Here is a 24,483-nt window from a genome sequence, read left to right as displayed (position 1 = left end):
TAAAGGATTATTCTAAAGGTCCAACTGTGATACGTAGGGGTTACATTAGACCACTTGCACCCCCTGAGGAGATTAGAGTTGAACCTAGTGTTGCTATTATCAAAGATCTCTTAGCCGAAGACATAGATGGGCATGTTATCAAATTCCGCGAGGACTCCGCTAGAATTGCTAAACCTCACGCGAAAGACAAATACGGACCTGTAGTTGGCCTGCCCGTTGTTTCTGTCAAGATAGGAGATCACTGTTACCATGGTTTATGTGATATGGGAGCTAGTGTTAGTGCAATACTATCAAGATTGCACCTGCTGAGTTAGAACCCATTGATGTCACTATTACGCTAGCTAATAGAGACACTATTTGCCCTCTGGGAATTGTGAGAGACGTAGAAGTCCTATGTGGTAAGACGAAGTATCCTACTGATTTCCTCGTCCTTGGTACTGCACAAGATAGCTTTTGTCCCATCATATTTGGTAAACCCTTTCTCAACACTGTCAATGCTCACATTGATTGCATTAAGCAGACCGTCACCATTAGTTTCGAGGGTGTGTCTCATGAATTTAACTTCTCCAAGTTTGGAAGACAACCCCATGAAAGAGAGTCGTCTGGTAGGGATGAAATCATTACTCTTGCCTCTATTGCCGTACCTCCTACGGATCCTTTAGAGCAATATCTGCTTGAGAATGAAAATGATATGCATACGAAGGAGAGAGATGAGATAGATAAAATTGTCTTAGAACAATATCCTATTCTCAAGAATAATCTGCCTGTTGAACTGCTTGGGGATCCTCCCCCACAAAAGGGTGATCCTGTGTTCGAGCTTAAACAGTTGCCTGATACTCTTAAGTATGCCTATCTTGATGAGAAGGAGATATATCCTGTCATTATTAGTGACCTCCTCTCAGAGCACGAAGAGAAGAAGTTACTAAAAACTCTGAGGAAGCACCATGCTGCAATTGGATATACTATTGATGATCTTAAGGGTATGTCCTACTCTATGTCAGCACAAGATTAAAACCGATCCTGACTTCAAACCAGTTGCTGATCATCAAAGGAGATTAAATCCTAAGATGAAAGAGGTCGTTAGAAAAGAAATATTAAAGCTTCTCGAAACAGGAATCATTTATCCTGTTGCTCATAGTGATTGGGTAAGTCCAGTACATTGCGTACCTAAGAAGGGAGGTATCACCGTCGTTCCTAATGATAAGGATGAACTAATCCCACAAAGGATTATTACCGGCTATAGGATGGTGATAGACTTCCGGAAACTGAACAAGGAAACTAGGAAAGATCATTATCCTTTGCCGTTCATCGACCAAATGCTAGAAAGGCTATCAAAACACACACACTTCTGATTTCTAGACGGTTATTCAGGTTCCTCGCAAATACCTGTTGCGCAATCTGATCAGGAGAAAACCACTTTCACCTGCCCCTTCGGTACCTTTGCTTATAGACGTATGCCTTTTGGCTTATGCAATGCACCTGCCACCTTTCAAAGATGTATGATGGCCATATTCTGTGACTTTTGTGAAAAGATTGTCGAGGTTTTCATGGATGACTTCTCCGTTTACGGGTCTTCCTTTGATGATTGACTCAGCAAGCTTGATCGAGTCTTACAGAGATGCGAAGAAACCAACCTCATCTTGAATTGGGAGAAGTGCCACTTTATGGTTAATGAAGGTATCGTCTTAGGACACAAAATTTCTGAGAGAGGCATTGAAGTTGATAAGGCTAAGGTTGATGCAATTGAGAAAATGCCTTGCCCCACAGATACCAGAGGTATACGAAGTTTCCTAGGTCATGCTGGTTTCTATAGAAGGTTCATTAAAGACTTCTCTAAGATTTCTAGGCCTCTTACCAACCTCTTGCAGAAGGATGTTCCTTTTGTTTTTGATGAGGATTGTGAGGAAGCTTTCGAAATACTTAAGAAGGCTTTGCTAACCGCACCTATTGTTCAACCACCTGACTGGAACTTGCCCTTTGAAATCATGTGTGACGCTAGTGATTATGCTGTTGGTGCTGTTCAGGACAAAGAGTTGACAAGAAGTTGAATGTTATTCACTATGCTAGTAAAACTCTAGACAGTGCCCAAAGAAACTATGCCACTACGGAGAAGGAATTTTTTAGCAGTCGTGTTTGCATGCGAAAAGTTCAGATCTTATATAGTTGATTCCAAAGTCACTATTCACTCTGATCATGCTGCTATTAAGTACCTTATGGAGAAGAAGGACGCTAAGCCTAGGCTAATCAGATGGATTCTCCTACTACAGGAATTTGATTTGCACGTCGTTGACCGAAAGGGTGCTGATAACCCTGTTGCAGATAATTTGGCTAGGCTAGAGAATGTCCGTGATGACCCACTACCTATTGATGACAGCTTTCCTGATGAGCAATTAAATGTCATCCGCACTTCACATAGTGGACCGTGGTATGCCGATTATGCAAACTATATCGTAGCCAAATACATACCACCCAGTTTCACCTATCAGCAAAAGAAGAAATTCTTCTTTGATTTGAGACACTACTTTTGGGATGATCCTCACCTTTATAAGGAAGGAGTAGATGGTGTTATTAGACGTTGTGTGCCTGAACATGAACATGGACAGATCTTGCATAAGTGTCATTCCGAAGCCTACGGAGGACACCATGCTGGAGATAGAACTGCCCATAAGGTATTGCAATCAGGTTTCTATTGGCCCACTCTCTTCAAGGATGCCCGTAAGTTTGTCTTGTCTTGTGACGAATGCCAAAGAATAGGGAACATCAGTAAGCGTCAGGAAATGCCTATGAACTATTCACTTGTCATTGAGCCATTTGATGTTTGGGGCTTTGATTATATGTGACCCTTCCCGAGTTCCAATGGGTACACTCACATCTTAGTTGATGTGGATTACGTTGCTAAGTGGGTAGAAGATATCCCCACTAAAAATGCTGATCGCCACACCTCTATTAAGATGCTTAAAGAAGTCATATTCCCAAGATTTGGAGTCCCTAGATACTTGATGACTGATGGCGGTTCACACTTCATTCATGTTGTTTTCCGCAAGATGCTAGCTAAGTATGATGTCAACCATAGAGTTGCATCTCCTTATCATCCTCAGTCTAGTGGTCAAGTGGAGTTGAGTAATAGGGAGATCAAGTTGATCTTACAAAAGACCGTCAATAGATCTCGAAAGAACTGGTCTAGCAAACTTGACGATGCACTATGGGCTTATAGGACTGCTTATAAGAATCCCATGGGCATGTCACCATATAAAATGGTTTACGGTAAAGCCTGTCATTTACCTCTTGAGCTAGAACACAAAGCTTATTGGGCAATCAAAGAGCTCAACTTTGATTTCAAACTTGCCGGTGAGAAGCGGCTGTTTGATATCAGCTCGTTAAATGAATGGAGGGCCCAGGCATATGAGAATGCCAAGTTGTTCAAGGAAAAGGTTAAGAGATGGCACGACAAACGAATACAGAAGAGAGAGTTCAATATAGGTGATTATGTCCTGCTATACAATTCTCGTTTGAGATTCTTTGCAGGCAAGCTTCTCTCTAAATGGGAAGGTCCTTATGTTATCGAGGAAGTATATCGTTCCGGTGCCATCAAAATCAATAACACGGAAGGAAATTTTCCTAGAGTGGTAAATGGGCAAAGAATCAAGCATTACATCTCTGGTACTCCCACAAATGTTGAGACCAATATCATCAATGCCATAACTCCAGAGGAGTACATAAGGGATGTTTATCAGCCTATTTCAGACCCTGAAAACGAAGAGGTGTCTGTTTTGGTAAGAAATTGGACTCCTATGCTTTTCCAATAGGAAATTTCCTTCGTTTTGGAATTGTTGGAAAATTAGAAAAATAAAAAGCAGTCCGGAGAGCAAACGAGGCGGCCACAAGCCCTGCCACCGCCCCCTACCCCCTGGTGGCGGAGGGCAAGCTTGTGGGCTCCTCGTGTGCCTCCCAGACTCCGTTTTCTTGCGGAGGACTCCTTCTGGCCCAGAAAAAATCAATATATACTCGCCCGAAGGTTTTGATCTCCATATCGCGCAGTTTTCCTCTGTTTTCGTTTCGAGCCCGTTTCTGTGACAGATCTAGATCATCATGACTTCCCCAAATGCTCCTAAGGACAAGATCTTCGAGAAGGTCATCAATCCCTACCTAACGGAAGTGCTGAAACACCCTCAATCTATCAAGGTGAGCGAGGGGATGTTGCACATCCGTGATGTTGAGGGGCCTAAGAAGACCGGAAGCGTGGAGACGAGGCTCAAAGCAATGGAGCAACAAGTCTTCAAGTGCCAAGGGATGGTGGAGCGTGGACTGAACGCCAACCACATGATGATCACGGAGTTCACTAGCAATCACAAGATGGATGCCATTGATATTGGGAAACACCTCTCCAGGCTCTATGACAGGGTTGATCAACTTCAGGGCCAGATCTATGACCTGCAGAACCAAAATTGTGAGTATGAGTACAGATTTAAATCAATAAGGTTGGCTGCAGATTTGAGGATTCCGGCGACTCGTTCATCCTGCCATGATGGAGCACCTATGCCTTGGAAGACGGAGGATCAGACTACTCCAACAACACCACCACCATCACCACCAAAGGAAGACAACTAAGCATTGGTATGGGCAATCCCCTTGGCTTCTGCCAAGCTTGGGGGAGTTGCCCTGGTATCGTATCACCTTTATATCTTTTGCTTTTACCTTTTTTTAGTTCTTTCCTTTTCAGTTTTTATTTCTTCCCTTAGAGGAATACGTCTTTAGTTTTTAGTTTGAGTCTTTTGCTTTTGTTTCTCCCCCGATGTATTCGAGCTTACGAGCTATATAATAAAGAGTGTCTTAGTCAAGGGCTTTGCTTTGTGCCATGATCAAAAGTATGAAAAGAACGATAGCATGAAAGATCATGAGACGATCTGATGGAAAGTGACAACTTCACTTATGACACGTATGATGATTGAAACTTTTTGAGAATAAATCAACATAGACCTCAGTCATTGTTGCAGTTAATAAGAAGTAATAAGGAAAGAGAGGTTCACATATAAATATATCATCTTAGACACTTTTTACAATTGTGAGCACTCACCAAACTATTACATGCTTAGGAGTAGATGTTGGACAAGGAAGACAACATAATGAATTGTGTTTGCTTGGTTCCAAATAATGTTATATGATTAGAGATCCCCTAGCATGTGACGATTGCTTCCACCTCATATTAGCCAAAACTCCCGCACCAAGTAGAGATACTACTTGCGCATCCATAAACCTCCAACCCAGTTTTGCCATGAGAGTCCACCATACCTACCTATGGATTGAATGAGATCCTTCAAGTAAGTTGTCATCGGTGCAAGCAATAAAAATTGCTCTCTAATATGTATGTGTAAGTGCATCTAGTGCCCCTTAGTGATTTTGGTGGTTTGAAGACTTATAGGTTAAGTATCTAATGTGTTTATAAGTGTACACAGGATCTATAAGTCATTGAGGAGTTTGAGATATTTGAAGAATATCGACCCCTAAAAATATATGTCTTCAGTTGAAGAAATTGGTGTGAAGCTGAAGAAATGAATCACGAGGAATCTGCGATGAAATTGATATTCCTCATGAAGATATTGATATTGAGAAGATCGGTGGTTCCTGAAGAGAATCGTTCTGAAGAAATTGAAGCGTGAAGATTTTCGTTTTCTGTTTTACTTTCTTCGCATTTGATGAATAGGACCACCGTACTGTTAAAGGGGGTCAAAGTAACACTATGGAATGAATTTCCTCATGATGCTCAACCCAAGCCAAATCCTACCAAAAGCCTCAAGTGAGGAATATGAGTGACATGAGGACTCTCACAGTTGAGGGTCCCGACCGTTTCGATAGCCACGCTAAGTCACTGGTCTTATCCACTCCAACGATCATATTATTTAAGGGCATTAGTGTCAAATCATGTCGGGATGCTCCCAGGCTATAAATAGCCGCCCCCACAACCACTAGCTGGTTGGATGCTCCGTTAGAAACTCACACTTGTCATAAGAGCAACCCAATTCCTCAGAGCCTTCGAGAGTAAATCATCAGTGAGGAAATACACCACCCACCGAAACCACAAACCAAACCTAGTGATTGAGCATCACTGAAGAAGTTGTTCCTGTGTGGGACTGAAGCCTTTTACCTTTGAGGACTGTGCATCCTCCAGACGGTTAGGCGTCATGGTCTAGAGCAATCCAGCAGTCAATTGTGGATCGCCAGGTGACCGAGTTTGTGAGGGTTTGGAAGTCTGCCCTGAAGACTTACCACGAGTGTTGGGCGAGGACTGTGTGTCCTTAGCTCAAGGAGAATACGGTAGGGACTGTGTGTCCCGGGACTGGGTGTCCTTTGGTTTCAATACCAAGCCGCTCCAAACCAGATGTACAACTGTCACAGCAGTTGGAACTGGGTCATCAACAACAGTCTTCACCAAGAATCGGGTTCTAATTCCTCAACTCTTTACTTTCTCTGTATTATGTGTTGATGACTTTCGCTGTGACTGTTTGAAGAATTTGCTGAAGACTTTCTCCGAATTTCCTCAACCCCAAATTCTTCACAATAGTTAATCATCATCTGTATTCTGCGTGCCTGCTTAGTGTGCAATCTGTTTTCATAATCTTCACTCTGTAATACTGCTGTTGTGAACGTTTGCACGACTGATCCTTAACTGTTTCCGCTGTAAGTTAGTCATCAGTGAGGAATTTCCTCAAAAGGAATTTCCTCAGTGATGAAATTCTAAAAATCTCCTATTCACCCCCCTCTAGTCGATATAACGCACTTTCAGTATGATCTATTAGTGTGTGGAAAATAAGCTTTGTACGAACCTGTGATGAGGAAGACATAAAAGCGACAGACTGCATAATAAAGTTCTTTATCACAAGAGGCAATATAAAGTGACATTCCTCCGCACTAAGAGGACACACATTCAAACCTCAAAAGCGCATGACAACCTCTGCTTCCCTCTGCGAAGGGCCTATCTTGTACTTTTACTTTTTGCCATTGTAAGATTCATGGTGATCTTCACCAATTCCCTATTTTTGCCTTTGTCTTGGCTACTGTCACATGTTTGGGAAAGATCTATATTCATATATCAACTTGGAGTTGAGTACTTATGCTTTATTGTTGTTGACTTTACCCTTGAGGTAAACCGTTGGGAGGCAAAACTATAAGCCCCTATCTTCCTTTCTGTCCAGCTGAAACTTCGACACCATGAGTACCACGTGAGTTGTAACAATTATGGAAAACAAAGGAGATGATTGAGTATGTGGATTTGCCTTACAAGCTCTTATTTGACACTTTCTGATGTTGTGATAAATTGCAATTGCTTCAATGATTTTGGACTGTTGTTGGTTACTTCTCGGCAAGGTTTTTGCTTCATGCTTTGCTTTGTGAAGGATTTGTTACTTTCCCATAAGAATCTTTATGATGTATTGTTGTTCTATGTGTGATCAGGATGCCCTCATGTCCGTATTATGTTTTATCGACACCTTCGTCCCTCAACATGTGGACATGTTTATGGTACTTGGTTTTCGCTTGAGGACAAGCGAGGTCTAAGCATGGGGGAGTTGATACGTCCATTTTGCATCATGCTTTCATGTTGATATTTATTGCTTTTTGGGCTGTTATATTACTTGTGGTACCATATTTATGCCTTTCCTCTCTTATTTTGCAAGGTTTATTTGAAGAGGGAGAATTCACGCAGCTCGAATTCTGGACTGGAAAAGGAGCAAATCCTAGTCCACTATTCTGCACATATCCAAATGCCCTGAAAAGTTACGTGGATTTTTTGGGATTATATAAAAAATACTGGGCGAAAGAATTACCGGAGGGGGGCTGCCAGGGCGCCACAAGCCCTGCCACCGCCACCACCCCCTGGTGGCGGAGTGGGGGCTTGTGGGCTCCCTAACGGCCCACTAGCCCCCCTCTTTTGCTATATGAAGGGCCTTGGTCCAGAAAAAAAATCAGACGAGAGCTTTTTCGTGGTTTCGCCGCCGCCACGAGGCGAAACTTGAGCAGATCCAATCTAGGGCTCCGACAGGACGATCCTGTCGGGGAAACTTCCCTCCCGGAGGGGGAAATCGTCGCCATCGTCATCACCAACACTCCTCTCGTCGGAGGGGAGGCATCTTCATCAACATCTTCATCAACACCATCTCCTCTCCAATCCCTAGTTCATCTCTTGTAACCAATCTTCGTCTCGCAATTCTGATTGGTACTTGTAAGGTTGCTAGTAGTGCTGATTACTCTTTGTAGTTGATGCTAGTTGGATTACTTGGTGGAAGAGTTGATGTTCAGATCCTTGATGCTATTCATTACACCTCTGATCATGATTATGATTATGTTTTATGAGTAGTTACTTTTGTTCCTGAGGACATGGGATAAGTCATGTTAATAATAGTCATGTGAATTTGATATTCGTTCGGTATTTTGATATGTTGTAGGTTGTCTTTTCCTCTAGTGGTGTTATGTGAACGTCGACTACATAACACTTCACCATATTTGGTCCTAGAGGAAGGCATTGGGAAGTAGTAAGTAGATGATGGGTTGCTGGAGTGACAGAAGCTTAAACCCCAGTCTATGCATTGCTTCGTGAGGGGCTGATTTGGATCCACTAGTTTAATGCTATGGTTAGACTTTGTCTTAATTCTTCTTTTGTAGTCGCGGATGCTTGCGAGAGAGGTTAATCATAAGTGGGATGCTTGTCCAAGTAAGGGCAGTACCCAAGCGCCGGTCCACCCACATATCAAACTATCAAAGTAACGAACGGGAATCATATGAACATGACGAAACTAGCATGACAGAAATTCCCGTGTGTCCTCGGGAGCGTTTTTCCTCCTATAAGACTTTGTTCAGGCTTGTCCTTTGCTACAAAAGGGATTGGGCCACTTTCTGCACCATTGCTACTACTTGTTACTTGTTACTTTTTGCTCGTTACGTTTCACCTCGCTACACAATCACTTGTTACAGCTACTTTCAGTGCTTGCAGTTATTACCTTGCCGAAATCCGTTTATCAGAGCCTTATGCTCCTCGTTGGATTTGAAACTCTTACTTATCGAAAGGACTACGATTGATCCCCTATACTTGTGGGTCATCAGAGACCACCGCCGAGGAAGAAGCGCACATCGCCCGCCGGGTGGAGGAGCACACCCTCGCCCTCGAGGCTGGGGAAACGGGCCTCCATAGCGGGGAAACGACTAGCGAAGAGACGTCGCCGCAAGTGGAGTTTGCCGAGGGGGTCGACATCTCGGCTGTTGGTGGATCAGGCGGCCTGGTCGTCGGGGAGCTCAGCGGCTCGGCCGTCGGAGGCCGCCTAGAGGAACGGGTACATGTTGGTGGGGCACATGAGGAGGAGGAGGATAAAGAGGAGCGCTTGGCTTGCCAGAAACCCAGGCGAGTGCTCCGCCGCGTCGGCTCCAATATCCTGGTCCGCCAAGGCCCACCCACTGTACCAGCCAAGCGTGTGAGGGCGGTGCCCCCCTCGACGAGCGCCAGGGCAGAAGTGGATTATGATATCTCGACTCTGAGTTCGGAGGAGGAGGACGACGAGTAAGAGTTCGATCTCCCGTCTCCCCTCCCCATCCTTACTTGCTTGGTGCTTTCACTCATTTGATGCTGCCGTCCACCTGCAGGGACACCCAGACACTGTCCCAAAGGTTGGCAAAGAGGGCCAGGGTGCCAGCCACCTACGAGCCGCCAGCGAGAGTGGACACATCGGCTGGTGGGGTGCCCCTGGCAAGCTCCAGGCGACCAGCCGGTGGCGATCCCTTGGTGGATGTTGATGCATGAGCCGGTGATGGGCCCCTGGCCGGCGCCATGGAGACAGCTATCGATAACCCCTTGGCGGATGCTCCGGAGGCTTCTCCGGTGCCTCCGACCACTCTCGTGGCCAGCCCCCGGCAAAGCCCCCAGCGTGCATCGCCTGAGCCAGCGGAGCTCGAGGACAAGCCCCCAGCAACGGACGTTGCCGGGGAGGGGACAACTACCGTCCATCAGCAGGAGGAAGGTGAGCGTCTGCCCAGGAGCATCCGCAAGTTGGGCCTTGATTTTTCTTCTTGATTAATCTGTGTGATCTTGAATATTCCTCTTCTCTTCCTGTCCCATAGATCCTTCTCCTACAAAGGAGATGGACGTTGACGTCGTGGTTACGGAGGTTGCCCATGAAGCGGCAGCTGCAGCCTCCGAAGCCATGGCACGCGAGGCCGTCCATGAGGTGCGGGAGCAGGAGCGGGGTATCCAGGAGCCTGCATAGGGGCTCATCAAGGGGCCGGAGGTGCATCCTAACGATTCCTCACTTGCCGGGGGCGAGGATACTGCCAGGGGCGTGGAATCCCAGCCCGCCGGAGGAGAGGCAGGCGGCGGTCAGCCTCCCAGGCCCGAGGATATCCCAGATAGTGCGTACCTCCGCGTCGGCAAGGAGACGTTCTTCGTCCCGCCAGGGGCAGAGCGATCGAGGATCTTGACGGAGGGGGAGAGCGTTGATGTGGAGCTTTCCGTCGGCGTTGGTCCCGGCGCCTCGGTGGGGTTGGGAGCCGGCGGTGGAAAACTCAGTGAGGAGCAGCTCTTCTTATCCATGAGGGATCACGTCGGCTAGCTCCAAGCCTTGTATCGCGCCAGGAGGGAGAAATTGGACTCCCGGGAGGTGGTCATCAAGGCGGCGGAGGAGGCGTTTGAGAAGCGTTTCGAAGAAACGCGGGCTCACTTTGACGATGCCTACAAGGCGCTGCAGAACGAGCAGGAGAAGCTGAAGGCCAAGGACCAAGCGCTCAACTTTCGGTCGGATACGTCCCGAAGGAGGAGGAAGAGCCTCGGCGTCGAACCTCAGCCGAGGAAGCCCGCCTGACCAACATCTGGATCGGCCTAGAAGACCATGAGAAGGAGCTTGCCGCTCGCGAGCGCGCGCTCAGCGAGTGGCTCTATGCCAAGGGCGAGGAGGTCAAGAAACTGGTGGCGCAGCGTACTCAGGAGCTGGCAGACTAGTTCAAGAGCGACCTCGATGCTCAAGCTTCGAAGTATGCCGGCAAGCTCCAGGAGGCCACCGACCGAGCGTCTGCCGCCAATGTCGCCAAGAATGGGCTCACCAGGATGGTGAAAGAACTCGAGGAAGAGCTCGATGGCCTCCGCGACGAGGTATCGGCGCTCTCCTCCGCGAGGGATAAGGCCCTTGCTAGGCTGAGGGATGCTGAGGCTGCTGCGGCTGACAAGGCCACCCAACTTTGTAGCGCCAACGCCTCCTTGGTCGCCCTGCAAAACAAATTGACTCCTATGGAGGAGGCACTCAAGGCGGGTGCGGCCCGGGAGGAGGATTTGACTCGGAGGCTCCAGGTCGCGGCGGAACAGTTCGATGCCGCCTCCGCCGTCCACGACGGGTACGTGAAGACTGTCAAGTTGTGGACGGAGCGCCTTGTCAACGTTGCGTCCACTAGTGTCGATCAGCTGGCCACCATGGATCTCCAAGGCCCTGGCTATTCTCCTTCTCCGGGGGTTCCTCCGAGCGTCAATTTGGCCTTGTTCTTCGAGAGTCTGACCGACGCCCTGAAGCGTCTTCAGACCAAGGAGGCGACGCGGCTAGCGAGCGAGGCCCGACGATGACTGTGCCGGAACGTCGTCCTCAAGGTGCTCACCAAGCTGGCGTACAGGAACCCCGATCTGAACCTCTCCGTGGTATGCCTGCCGAAGGACGTGGACCCCAAGCCTTTTAAGGAGAAGGTCATGCCTATTTCTACAGGGTAGACAATGTTAAGAGAGTGCAAGGTTCACGCCGGGACTAGCCCCCGCCCCCTTGTTACCGCAGTTTGTGCTTTAAACATAATTATTGTTATTCGTACTATACTCAGTGCTTCGCTTGAGAGAGCAGTGCTTCTCTTCCTCTACAACCCCTTTCTCTCTCTCCTCTTTTTTTACCGTGGTTGTCGGTGTTTACTCACAACATAAGCCATGGGTAGGCTAAAGATGCTGGGAACCGAAATGACACCGGTGGGCGCTGGGGACGAGGTTGGTACAAGCATGGAATGCACGATGTACCCAGGTTTAGGGCTCTCCGTAGAGATAATACCCCTAATCCTACCGGAGTGTATAATGTATCAATGAGGCTACAATGTGCTCCTGGAGCTGTTCTACGGAGGAGGAAGAAGGAGCAGCCGGCTCACATCTACCTCTCTTGTATGGTGTGTGTGTTGAGTTGACCGACCCTTTGTATGGAGGGGGGTCGGGGGGTTTTATAGACGAACCTACCGACCTACAATAAGGATAAAAGTACATGGGTGGGACCCGGCTGGCAGCCTCGCCGGCTGGCCAGGGGGCCCATGGGGGTCTTGTCTTGTCGCTGGAGGGGCCCGCCGGCTGCGAGATCCCATCTGGCCATGGGGCCCGCTGGCTAGCCAGTAAGGCTCTCGCGTCAGGCCGATGCAGGACACGTGTAGTACATTCAGCGTCGTCATGCGAGATTCGTCATGGGGTGCCAGTACGTCCGTCTCCACTGTTCCCACGCTGAGTGCAGTAATGGAGTGGGAGTTTGACGGGCCGACACTGTGCGGGATGATGGATCGGAGGCGGAGTAGGTCAGCGGCATGGCCGCCGATGCTGTACTTGCCGTGCGCTTCAATCCAGTACCTTGACTGAGGCATAGCCACCTTTAACCGTAGGGTCTCGTCATGACCTACGACCTGATGTGACTTGAGCTTCCTATTCGGCTAGTCACTTAACTAGCTGGCTTGGACACGGCCGCCTCGCCTCTAGCCAGTTGGCATGGCCTAGACGGACAGAGGGAGGTAGCCGTCTCGCCTCTAGCCAGCAGGAGCTTCCTGGCTGGCCAGAGAGATTTGGCCGTCTCGCCCCCAGCCGACAAGTGCTTCCTAGCTGGCCAGGGGGACTTGGGCCTTGTAGAATGAGTTGTATTGTTCCTTCAAGGTAGAAGGCAAAGGAGTAGGATCGATGAGCCTACCCTGGAGTTATCCCCCCGTCAGTAGTCCCCGAAGCATGGGAGGCCCGCCGCCTCGGAGCGGAAGGCCTCGCTGGATTGAGTTGTTTGCTGTTGATATCCGGCCGACGCTTGCGGCACGAGACGCCGGCTTGAAAGCCGGCTGGCTTCCAAGAGACGCCTTGACTTCGTCGCAAGTTGCCCTAATTTACTCCGTGACGGTTGGGTTTCGGGAGTCGTTAATGTTCCCGTAATAATCGGGGGAGGTGGGCCCTGTGCGCTTCGGATCCCCTCCCCACAATCCATCTTGGGGGTTTAAATGGGGTGCGGGGGTACCGAGGTGGACATTCGCCCCCTTCTCGCCCCGCACTTGCGCCCCTCCTTGCCTGAGCCTAGAGAAAGAGAGAGCTTCGCTTTGTCTTCGTCATCACGTAGGCCGCCGCCGCCAACCACCAAGCCTCTGTCCTCCACCGTCATGTCCAACGGCGCCCCCAAGAATCGACATCACAACGATGCTTGGCTCGGCATCGACATCTGCAATGGCCATATCAAGGTGCTTCGCCATCGTCGCCTGCTGCCTCCTGCATCTGTTGTGGCAGCATGGGTGCCAGGAGCGGAAAACTCCCCGACGCCGAGGGAGAGAGAGGTAGTCATGTTCGATGAACACTTCTACCGCGGCTTCGGGCTCCCGACGAGAAACTTCTTCGCCAACTTCCTCATCTTCTTCGGCTTACAACCGCACCATCTGGCGCCGAAAGCCATTCTTCAACTTGCTGCTTAAGTTGTTCTGTGCGAGGGCTTTCTGGGTATCGAGCCCCGCGTCGACCTCTGGCAAAAGTTGTTCTTCTTCAAGCAGCAGTCCACAAAAATGGACAAGGCCGAGGCGGAGAAGCTCACGCCCCCCTGCCCGATGACCCCGTGCGGCGCGGCACTGGTGCATCATCGGACGACGTGCGGCTTCCCCCCAGATGCCGCTCCAGGACTCCATCAAACTATGACATAGGGGGTTCTTCTACGTGAAAAACGTCGACCCCTCCCACGACGGCCTCAACCTGCCGGCCTTCATCATCGCTACTCCTTCGACGAGGAGGAACTGGAAGTCTTCGTATCCGAAGCCGATCGCCGAGGTAGAGCAGATATGCGCCTACCTCTAGACCATGAAGACTCACGGCCTCGTGGGCCGCGACCTTCTCACCACCATGATGACCTGCCGGATCCTGCCTCTACAGAGGCAACCGCATCTGATCTGTTAGATGGGCGGCCGGCATGATCCGTGCCGGCTCTCCACCAAGAACTTCCAAGATGGCGCGGTGGCCCAGAACGTGAACTTGATCTCCTCCGGCAATATGGACGAAGGTGGAGATTGGGAACGGGGAATGTGCCCTTACGACCGAGCCCATCCGGCCCCAGTGGTAAGCACCTTCCCAAATCTTACTTTGTTTTTCTTTGAACTTGTCGTTTTCTCTTTTGAGCTGGCTACGGACTCGCTTGCTTAGCTGTTCGAGAGCGTGTAAGTGCTCGCCCCGCCAGCCATCAACGTGGAGACGTAGGACACCTCGGAAATCGAGGATGAGGGGGTGATCGAGCTGCGAGCCGCCGCCTCCGAAGGTTCGGAGGAAGCGCTCGAGTCAGAGGGATCTGAGCCGCTTGGTGAGCACTTTAAGCCCTCCCTTCTTGACTGGATGGATGATGATGCGACGCCACCTACTCTGCATGATGCAGCCTTCGGGGAGGATCTAGAGGATGTGGAGGAGGTCACTAGCCCTCCATTGAAGAAGGGTCGCTGCAAGGCTGGTGAGACGGCAGCGCCTGGCGAGACGACCAGAAACAAGGGCAAGGGGGCAGCTACATCCAAGCTAGCCCCCAAGAGTGCGGCAACGGGACGTCCAGCCAGAGGACGCGGAGGCGGCCCCAAGAAGCGCCGCGCCGGCGCCGGCAAGAAGCAGGTGCCCGCCGTGGCAGGGTAAGAGTCCTTTGTTATCTCTTTTTCATTTGTTGCGTGAGGATAGGTTGCTCAAATAATACTTGACAGGGAGGCAGAAGACGTGGAGGAAGAAACCGCCTCTGCCGCCGAACGAGCCGGCTGGGCAGCAGCTGATGCTGCCAAGAAGGCGTTGGAGGACGAGTCCACCCTTCGCTCGGAAACAGCCGCGAACAAGACGACTGCGGGCCAATCCAAGCCCAGCCGGGCCGAGAAGCCGCCCGCCAAGGAGTAGCGGTCGAAGACCAAGCACGACCCCGCCAAGCGAGCACGCGTGGAGGAGCCAACTAGAGATGCGGCTCCGAAGCGCGCCCAAGGGGCCGAGGCAACCAACGCCGCTGAGCCAGCCGCCTCCACGCCAGTGGACCTCGAGGTGATCCCCGACACGCCGGAAGGTGATGTATACGACGCGCCGGGGATGACCATGGAGGCGCCGGAGGTGACCATGGATGCGCCGGAGACGGCCGATCCACCCCCGGCTGCGGAGACGGTGCCGACCGGAACATCGAAGGAGCCTGTCACCAACCCACCACCTGGAGACGGCACCATCGTTGTGACCAGCCGCCCCAGGAGCCGGCCCCATCGCCGGGAGCCGGCCCATGAGGACTTGGTGCGTGGCAGATGTTGAACGCACAACATTGCCCCCAGGCACCAAGCTCAGCGGTGTCCCGGAGCTGGTGGCGATGTTCGCCAGCAGCCGTGACATGGTGCAGCAGGCGGCCAGGGTGGCCAAGTGCGACCTGGAACGCCTTGAAGAGCGAACCAGGGTGAGTCTTCTATCTTCTGCATCTTCTCTACCTTGGTTTGCCTTTTTTTCTTTTTCAGCTCTTGAATCAGTGGGGGCGCGCCAGCGCACCCACTGGGTGTAGCCCCCGAGAATCGGGTCGGCCAAGCATTGGCCAGGCCGAATATCCTTGTGCTATGTTCATCTTTGCTTTTTTAGCGGGGGCGCGCTAGCACACCCACTGGGTGTAGCCCCCGAGAATCGAGCCGACTAAGAGTTAGCCGGGCCAAATCTTACTTCTTGCTTTCTTTGTCTTGCTCGTAGGAGCTTCAAATCGCCCAAGTGCAGGTGTACAACATGCTGCGGGCCCAGACCCAGGTAGCTGATGGGAAAGTCGTTGATCTTCAGGGCCGGCTGGGCGCTGTCGTCTCGGAGCGAGACGCCTTGCGCGAGGCGGACCAGCATCTCGAGCAGCAGCTAAGTCTTCTCCAGATGGAGAAGAAGGATCGTGAGGCGGCCCCTCGGGCTGAACTGGGGCAGCTGCGCGCCACCCTTCATGAGAAGGACACCTCCTACGCTGTCGACAAGGAGCGCCTTGAGATGGCTCATCTCGAGGAGATGAAGCTCAAGGACGTTGCCTTGAAGGAGAAGGAGGATGCCCTGATCCAAAGGTAGGCGCAACTGGCTAAGGCGATGGAGGTGGCCGAGGCCCTCCGAGATGAGCTCTCCCGCGTGACTCGAGAGAGCATGGTGCGGGAGCGTGAGGCCCTGGAGGAGGCTCGTGAGACCGACATCCATTTTAGCCGTAAGACTTTCTTTATCTTGTCTTGACCTTTTCTTCTTTGTTGGCCTCCCTTCTTATTTTTCTTCGCACCACTTTGCATACCCCAGGAATCTTCCCTCACACACGGGAAGCGGCTGAAACGGCTATGGAGACCAGCCGCGAGGAGCGCCGCGCTACTGGTGAGGAGGTGGATGTGAACGCCGGCTGGACTGTGGAGGAGATTGCCGTTGGCATCAGGGCTCGCCTGCTTGTCGTGGCTGAATCCCTGGAGCGGTTGTAGAGTGCAGGCTCGTCGATGATAAGGGATTTGTGGCCCGAGGCCGTGGAGCCGACGTCAATGATCCGGATGTCCCGCTGGCTTGAAGCCGGCGGCGCCCGCCTCGACGCCTGGCGTGCTTCAGCCGCGCGTGCTGGTGCCTACATGGCGCTGCGCTTGGCCAAGTCATGGTATCGAAACCTGGACTTGGACGACGGCTCAGAGGGGGAGCTGCAGGCCATGGAGGACCAGCTGCAGATGAGGGCCAGCGACATCTCCTCTTTTGCCGCCTGGGATGAGCTCAAGTTGGAGCGTGATGAAGATGGCAACGTGATCCCTGAGGACTTGTTCCATCTTTAGCCATATGACGCCGATGGCAGTTCCGCCGAGGCAGCCCTTGAGGAGGAGGTTGTCGACTCCAGCAGCGAGGCTTATGCGGACTCGGACGCGAAGGACGGAGCCGGAGGCTCTCGTGGTGGAGACGGCGCATCCGCCTTCGGCGTAGCCAACGATGGTGAAGCCACCACTTCAGGAGCTGCAGCCGGGGCCGTAGACGGAGCCGCCGCCCCTTAGCTGGTCCTTTTTTGTTTTGCATTGTCTGCATTGTATCGTCAATCCAACAGTTCCACCCAGTGGGGGTGTTTATTGTAATGAACTTCGGACGTGGGCCTTTTGAATGCTTTCGAATGTAATATATTCTGCATTGAATTCGTAAACACCATGCTTGCTGCCTCGTATTTTCATCTTTTGATTCCTGTTTGACTCCTTTTTATCCAACCCCTTTACTCTCTCTAACATCTGCCTCGCCAGCCCGCCAGCCGACAGCCGGTCTGTGACTGGGACGAGGCTTCTGTCTTTGAGAATATTGGACTTCGATTTTTCGAAGCCATCAAGACATTAAGATTCAAAAACAAGCCAGTAGAGGCCGGCTAGAATAATAAGATCGAAAGATGATCAAACCAACCCGAGCCGGCAACCCTTTTTGTAGTTGAACTTTTTATGCAACCAACCTTCCTTGCCACCGCCTCGTTAGCCGGACAGCCGGGAGCCGGTCTGTAGCTGTTACGAGACGGGAAGGGTTCGACCCGGCGTACACTATACGCTCATCTTCAACCAAGGAAGTCGTCCGGGCCGGCTAGCGAGCCCCCGAGCCCGTGGAGCCGGACCAAGGGCCTCACAAATGAGTGAAAACTCTTGCCATGAATCCAAAAGAGGTGTGTCCCAAGCATCGGCTTGGAACACCCATTGCATTAATTGAAAATCCCTAAAAGGGCAGAAGATACATACGTACATTCTCTTTTCATTTTTTCTCTCTTGCATTCTAGCAATAGAACGGGCGAAGAAACGCCGTGTTCCATGGATGCTCCGTCTCCTGGCTGGAGCCGTCTCTCTTGCGCTTCCTTGGCTTCTGGCATCGATCAGGTAGCATGCATTGTTATGCAATGCCCGGATGATGATGAAAGGCCCCTCCCATGGGGAAGAGAGCTTGTGCTGGCCAGTTGTTCATTGGATTCTTCTGAGTACCAAGTCCCCCTCTCTGAAGGAGAGAGGCTTGATCTTGTTGCTGTGGTAGTACCTCAGATTCTGTTGGTATATGGCCGTCCGGCTCAAGGCTAGATCCCGTGCCTGCTCGAGCAGATCGACGCCATCTTATCTTGCCTCCTTCGCTTCTGTCTCTGTGTACAAGGTGACCCGAGGCGAGTCGAACTCGACATCCATGAGGATGATTGCCTCAGACCCGTATACTAGAAAGAATGGTGTGAAGCCGGTCGACCGGTTTGGCGTGGTGCGGACGCTCCACAACACTGCCGGCAGCTCATCGATCCAGCAGCCGGCTGACCTGACAAGTGGCACCACTAGCCTTGGCTTGATGCCGGCCAGGATCAGGCCGTTAGCCTTCTCCACCTGGCCATTGGACTGCGGGTGCGCCACCGAAGCCAAGTCGAACCGGATGCCTTACTTGGAGCAGTAGAGTGCCAAAGCACCCTTGGTGAAGTTGGTGACGTTGTCGGTGATGATGCTGTGGGGGACTCCGTAGCGGACAACGATGTCCTTGATGAACGTGACGACCGTGGGGCCGTCAAGCTTCTTGATGGGCCTAGCCTCGATCCACTTGGTAAACTTGTCGACAGATACCAAGAGATGCGTCATGCCACCTCGAGCGGTGTTGAATGGCCCCACCATATCCAACCCTCAGACGGCAAATGGCCATGACAGGGGGATGGTTTTGAGGGCTGAAGCCGGCATGTGGCTGTGCATGCCGAAGCGTTGGCAGCCTTCGCATTTGTTGACCATGTCCACGGCCTCCTCGAGGGCCGTGGACTAGTAGAATCTGTGGCAGAATGCCTGGCCACCAAGGTTCTGGAGGCGGCATGATACCCACACTCACCCTGGTGTATGTCTCTCAGGATGTGCTGCCCCTTTTCCGATTTGACGCAGCGCTCGAACATGCCAGTCATGCTACGCCGAACCAGCTCACGATTGATGATGGAGTAGGCTGCTGATCGACGCTGAATCTTCCTTGCCTCCGCCTCATCTTGAGGAAGTTCGCCGCGAAGAAGGAAGGCCAAGATGGGTTGAGCCTACGACGGAGACGACACAAGGGATGGTTCCATCTCGACCTGAGTATCAGGGGCTTCTGTAGCCCCCGCTCTTGATGAACTAGTCGCAAGCTCGAGAATCTCTATCTTTGATGCCGTCGTGGAAGCTGGTGATGACCCACAAGTGTATGGGATCTATCGTAGTCCTTTCTATAAGTAAGACTGTCGAAAACAACGAGGAGCAGAAAGATATGACAAGTGGTTTTCAGCAAGGTATTCTCTGCAAGCACTGAAATTATCGGTAACAGATAGTTGTGTGATAAGATGATTCGTGGCAAGTCGCAAGTAACAAAGGTGCAGCAAAGTGGCCCAATCCCTTTTGTAGCAAGGGACAAGCCTGGACAAACTCTTATAGGAGGTAAAGCGCTCCCGAGGACACATGGAAATTTCTGTCAAGCTGGTTTTCATCATGTTCGTATGATTCACGTTCGCTACTTTGATAGTTTGATATGTGGGTGGACCGGTGCTTGGGTGCTGCCCTTACTTGGAAAAACATCCCACTTATGATTAACCCCTCTCACAAGCATCCGCAACTACGAAAGAAGAATTAAGACTAAGTCTAACCATAGCATTAAACTAGTGGATCCAAATCAGCCCCTTACGAAGCAACGCATAAACTAGGGTTTAAGCTTCTGTCACTCTAGCAACCCATCATCTACTTATTACTTCCCAATGCCTTCCTCTAGGCCCAAATAATGGTGAAGTGTTATGTAGTCGACGTTCACATAACACCACTAGAGGAGAGACAACATACAACACACCAAAATATCGAATGAATACCAAATTCACATGACTACTTATAGCAAGACTTGTCCCATGTCCTCAGGAACAAAAGTGACTACTCATAAAGCATAATTATGTTCATGACCAAAGAGGTATTGAATAGCATCAAGGATCTGAACATATAATCTTGTGCTACGGCAACAAAAGTCCTTCCCCGACAGTGGTGCTAGAGATCCTTCTGTCGTCTATTGAGCTTGCGTTGGTTTTTCCCTTGAAGAGGAAAGGGTGATGCAACACAAGAGCAGTAAGTATTTCCCTCAGCTTGAGAACCAAGGTATCAATCCAATAGGAGAATCTTGTCAAGTACAGAGTACCCGCACAAACACAAAAGAGCTTGCACCCAACGCTTTAAAGGGGTTGTCAATCCCTTCAAGTTTGTTTGCAAAGTGAGATCTGAATGCGGAAAGTGCAACGAAGTAAAAAGTGTAAGGCTGAAAATATGGTGTGGAGTGGACCCGGGGGCCATAGTGTTCACTAGAGGCTTCTCTCAAAATAGCAAATATCACGGTGGGTAAACAAATTACTGTCGAGCAATTGATAGAACCGCGCAAAGTCATGACGATATCTAAGGCGATGATCATACATATAGGCATCACGTCTGAGACAAGTAGATCGATACTTTCTGCATCTACTACTATTACTCCACACATCGACCGCTATCCAGCATGCATCTAGTGTATTGAGTTCATGACGAACAGAGTAACGCCTTAAGCAAGATGACATGATGTAGAGGGATAATCTCAAACCAATGATGAAAACCCCATCTTTTTACCCTTGATGGCAACAACATGATGCGTGCCTCGCTACCCCTTCTGTCACTGGGTGAGGTCACCGCACGGTATGAACCCAAAACCAAGCACTTCTCCCATTGCAAGAATCATAGATCTAGTTGGCCAAACAAAACCCACAACTCGAAGAGAATTACAAGGATATGAAATCATGCATAAGAGAGACCAGAAGAAACTCCAATAAGATTCATAGATAATCTGATCATAAATCCACAATTCATCGGATCTCGACAAACACACCGCAAAAGAAGATTACATCGGATAGATCTGCATGAAGATCATGGAGAAATTTGTATTGAAGATCCAAGAGAGAGAAAAAGCCATCTACTTACTAGCTATGGACCCGTAGGTCTATGGTGAACTACTCACGCATCATCGGAGAGGTCAGGGTGTTGATGAACAAGCCCTCCTTATCCGAATCCCCCCTCCGGCAGGGCACCAAAACGTGCCCCAGATGGGATTTTGTGGAGACAAAACCTTGCGGCGGTGGAAAAGTACTTTCGATGATCTCCTGATTTTTTGTGGAATTTTTGGGGATATATAGGCGCAAAACCTAGGGCAAGGGAGGTCCAGGGGGCCCACAAGCCTGGGGGCCGCGTCCTCCCTCTGGCCGCAGTGAGGGGGCTTGTGGGGCCCGTGGGGACCCCTGCCTTGGCCCTCAAGTCTCCCGATCTTCTTTTGTTATGGAAAAAATATTTTTGGGGATTTTATTCTGTTTGGACTCCATTTCAAAATCTCCTCAGAAAGGGGTCAAAAACATGGAAAAAACAGGAACTGACACTTGGCACTGAGTTAATAAGTTAGTCCCAAAAAATATATAAAAGGCATGCAAAACATGCAAAGTTTGACAAGATAAAACCATGAAACCATCAAAAATTATAGATACGTTGGAGACGTATCATCTTCCACCGAGTAATCCAACTAGCATCAACTACAAAGAGTAATTAACACTAGTACAACCCTACAAGTACCAATCGGAGTCGCGAGACGGAGATTGGTTACAAGAGATGAACTAGAGTTTGGAGATGAGATGGTGCTGATGAAGACGTTGATGGTGATGAGTCCCCTTCGATCAGAGGAGTGTTGGTGATGACGATGGCGACGATTTCCCCCTCCGGGAGGGAAGTTTCCCCGGCAGGACGGCCCTGCCGGAGCTCTAGATTGGTTCTACTCAAGTTCCGCCTTGTGGCGGCGGTGATTCCTCCCGAAAGCCTCCTCCTTATTTTTTCTGGAACGAAACCCTCCTTATAGCAAAAGATGGGAGGCAAGGGGCAACAGGGGGCCCACAAGCCCCCTAGGCGCAGCCAGGGGGGGTAGGCCGCGCCTAGCAGGCTTGTGGCCTCCTGGTGGCTCCCCTCTGGTACTTCTTCCGCCCAGTATTTTTTATAAATTCCAAAATAATTGCTCGTTGATTTTCATGACTTTTGGAGTTGCGCATAATAGGTATCTCAAACTTGCTCCTTTTTCAGACCAGAATTCTAGCTGTCGGCATTCTCCCTCTTCATGTAAACCTTGTAAAATAAGAGAGAAAAGGCATGAGTGTTGCACCATGAAGTGTAATAACAGCCCATAAAGCGATAAATATCAACATAAAAGCATGATGCAAAATGGACGTATCAGCTGACAGACCGTCTACCTCCATGACGGCCACCCACTGGGTGTCGAGCCGACAGGATTCGAGGCTTGGCGTAGCAGGAATTGTTGTTGTAGCCGGCGTAGCAGTCGTAGCCGGCGAAGTAGTTGTAGCCGGCGCAGCAGTTGGAGTCGACAGAGCCAGTGTAGCCGACACAGGAGCTGTAGCCGACACAGCTGGCGTAGCCGACGACGCTGGTACTAAGGGATCTGCCGGCACAAAAATTGACGCCGACTCCGGAGACGGCTTGATGGAGGGCTTGTGCAGTTGCTCGAGGGAGACACCGGCTGGAATAGCCTGTCTTGTAGAGTCGATTTTGGCCAAGGTATCCGCCGCCTCGTTGTCCGCCCTGGGGACATGATGAAACTCACAACCCTGGAAAGGGCCGCTGAGCTGCTGGATGAGGAAGCGATAGCTTGCCATGTTGGCATCCCTGGCGTCCCATTCGCTAGAGACTTGCTGCACCACGAGATCCGAGTCGCCGAAGCAAAGGAGCCGCCGCATGCCAATCTCTCTGTCAAGCCGGAGGCCATGAGCGAGTGCTTCGTACTTGGCGACGTTGTTGGAGGCGGCGAAGTGTATCTAGAGAGCATACTTGAGTTGGTCTCCTTTCGGAGACGTCAAGACGATGCTGGCTCCCAGACCAGTTCGCATCTTTGAGCTATCGAAGTGCATTCGCCAATGAGTGGAGTCTGGAGGCGGCGGCTCGAATTGGGTTTCGACCCAATCGGCGAGGAACTCGGCCACCACCTGGGACTTGATGGCAGTGTGTGGCTCGTAGCGGATGTCGTGGTCGGCCATGGACTTGGACCACTTGACAATCCGGCCAGTTGCATCACAGTTGCCCATGATTTCTGAAAGTGGAGCAGTGCTCACCACAGTGATGGCATGCTCTTGGAAGTATTGCTTCAACTTCTTTGCGGCAAGGTAAACACCATAAAACTTTTTTTGATAGTGGGGTAGTTTTGGTTGGAGGCGGATAAGACCTCGTTGAGCTAATAGATAGGGCGTTGCACTAACAGTACCTTGCCCTCCTCCTTGCGTTCTACTACCAAAACGACACTAACCACGCGTGTGGTCGCTGCAATGTATATGAGAATGGGTTCCCTTTCAGTCGGCGCCGCCAAGTTTGGCAGGCTTGAGATGATGCGCTTGAGGTTGCGGAAGGCTTCGTTCGCCTGGTCGTTCCACTCAAACTTGGTTGTTTTCTCCATGAGTTGGTAGAGTGGAAGCGCCTTCTCGCCAAGTCGGCTGACGAACCGGCTAAGGGACGCTAGGCAGCCGACGAACTTCTGGACGTCGAGGATTCGAGCCGGCTTTACCATCCGCTTGATGGTTCCGATCTTCTCAGGGTTTGCTTCGATGCCATGAGCGGACATGTAGAACCCCAAGAGCTTGCCGCCTGGATGGGTGGGACCCGACTGGCAGCCTCGCCGGCTCGCCAGGGGGCTTACGGGGGTCTTGTCTTGTCGTTGGAGGGGCCCGCCGGCTGCGAGATCCCATCTGGCCATGGGGCCCGCCGGCTAGCGAGTAAGGCTCTCGCGTAAGGCCGATGCAGGACACGTGTAGTACGACCGGCATCGTCATGCGAGATTCGTCATGGGGTGCCAGTACGGCCGTCTCCACTGTTCCCACGCCGAGTGTAGTAATGGAGTGGGAGTTTGACGGGCCGACACTGTAGGATGATGGATCGAAGCTGGAGTAGGTCAGCGGCATGGCCGCCGATGCTGTACCTGCCTTGCGCTCCAATCCAGTACCTTGGCTGACGCGTAGCCACCTTTAACCGTAGGGTCTCATCATGACCTACGACCTGATGTGACTTGAGCTTCCTAGACGGTTAGTCGCTTAACTAGCCGGCCTAGACATGGCCGCCTCGCCTCTAGCCAGCCGGCATGGCCTAGACGGCTAGAGGGAGGTAGCCGTCTCGCCTCTAGCCGGCAGGAGCTTCCTGGCCGGCCAGAGAGATTTGGCCGTCTTGCCCCGAGCCGGCAGGTGCTTGCTAGCCAGCGAGGGGGACTTG

The sequence above is a fragment of the Hordeum vulgare genome, chromosome 2H (assembly GCF_904849725.1).
Source record: "Hordeum vulgare subsp. vulgare chromosome 2H, MorexV3_pseudomolecules_assembly, whole genome shotgun sequence".
Taxonomy (NCBI): Eukaryota; Viridiplantae; Streptophyta; class Magnoliopsida; order Poales; family Poaceae; genus Hordeum; species Hordeum vulgare.
This window is presented reverse-complemented; position numbering follows the sequence as displayed.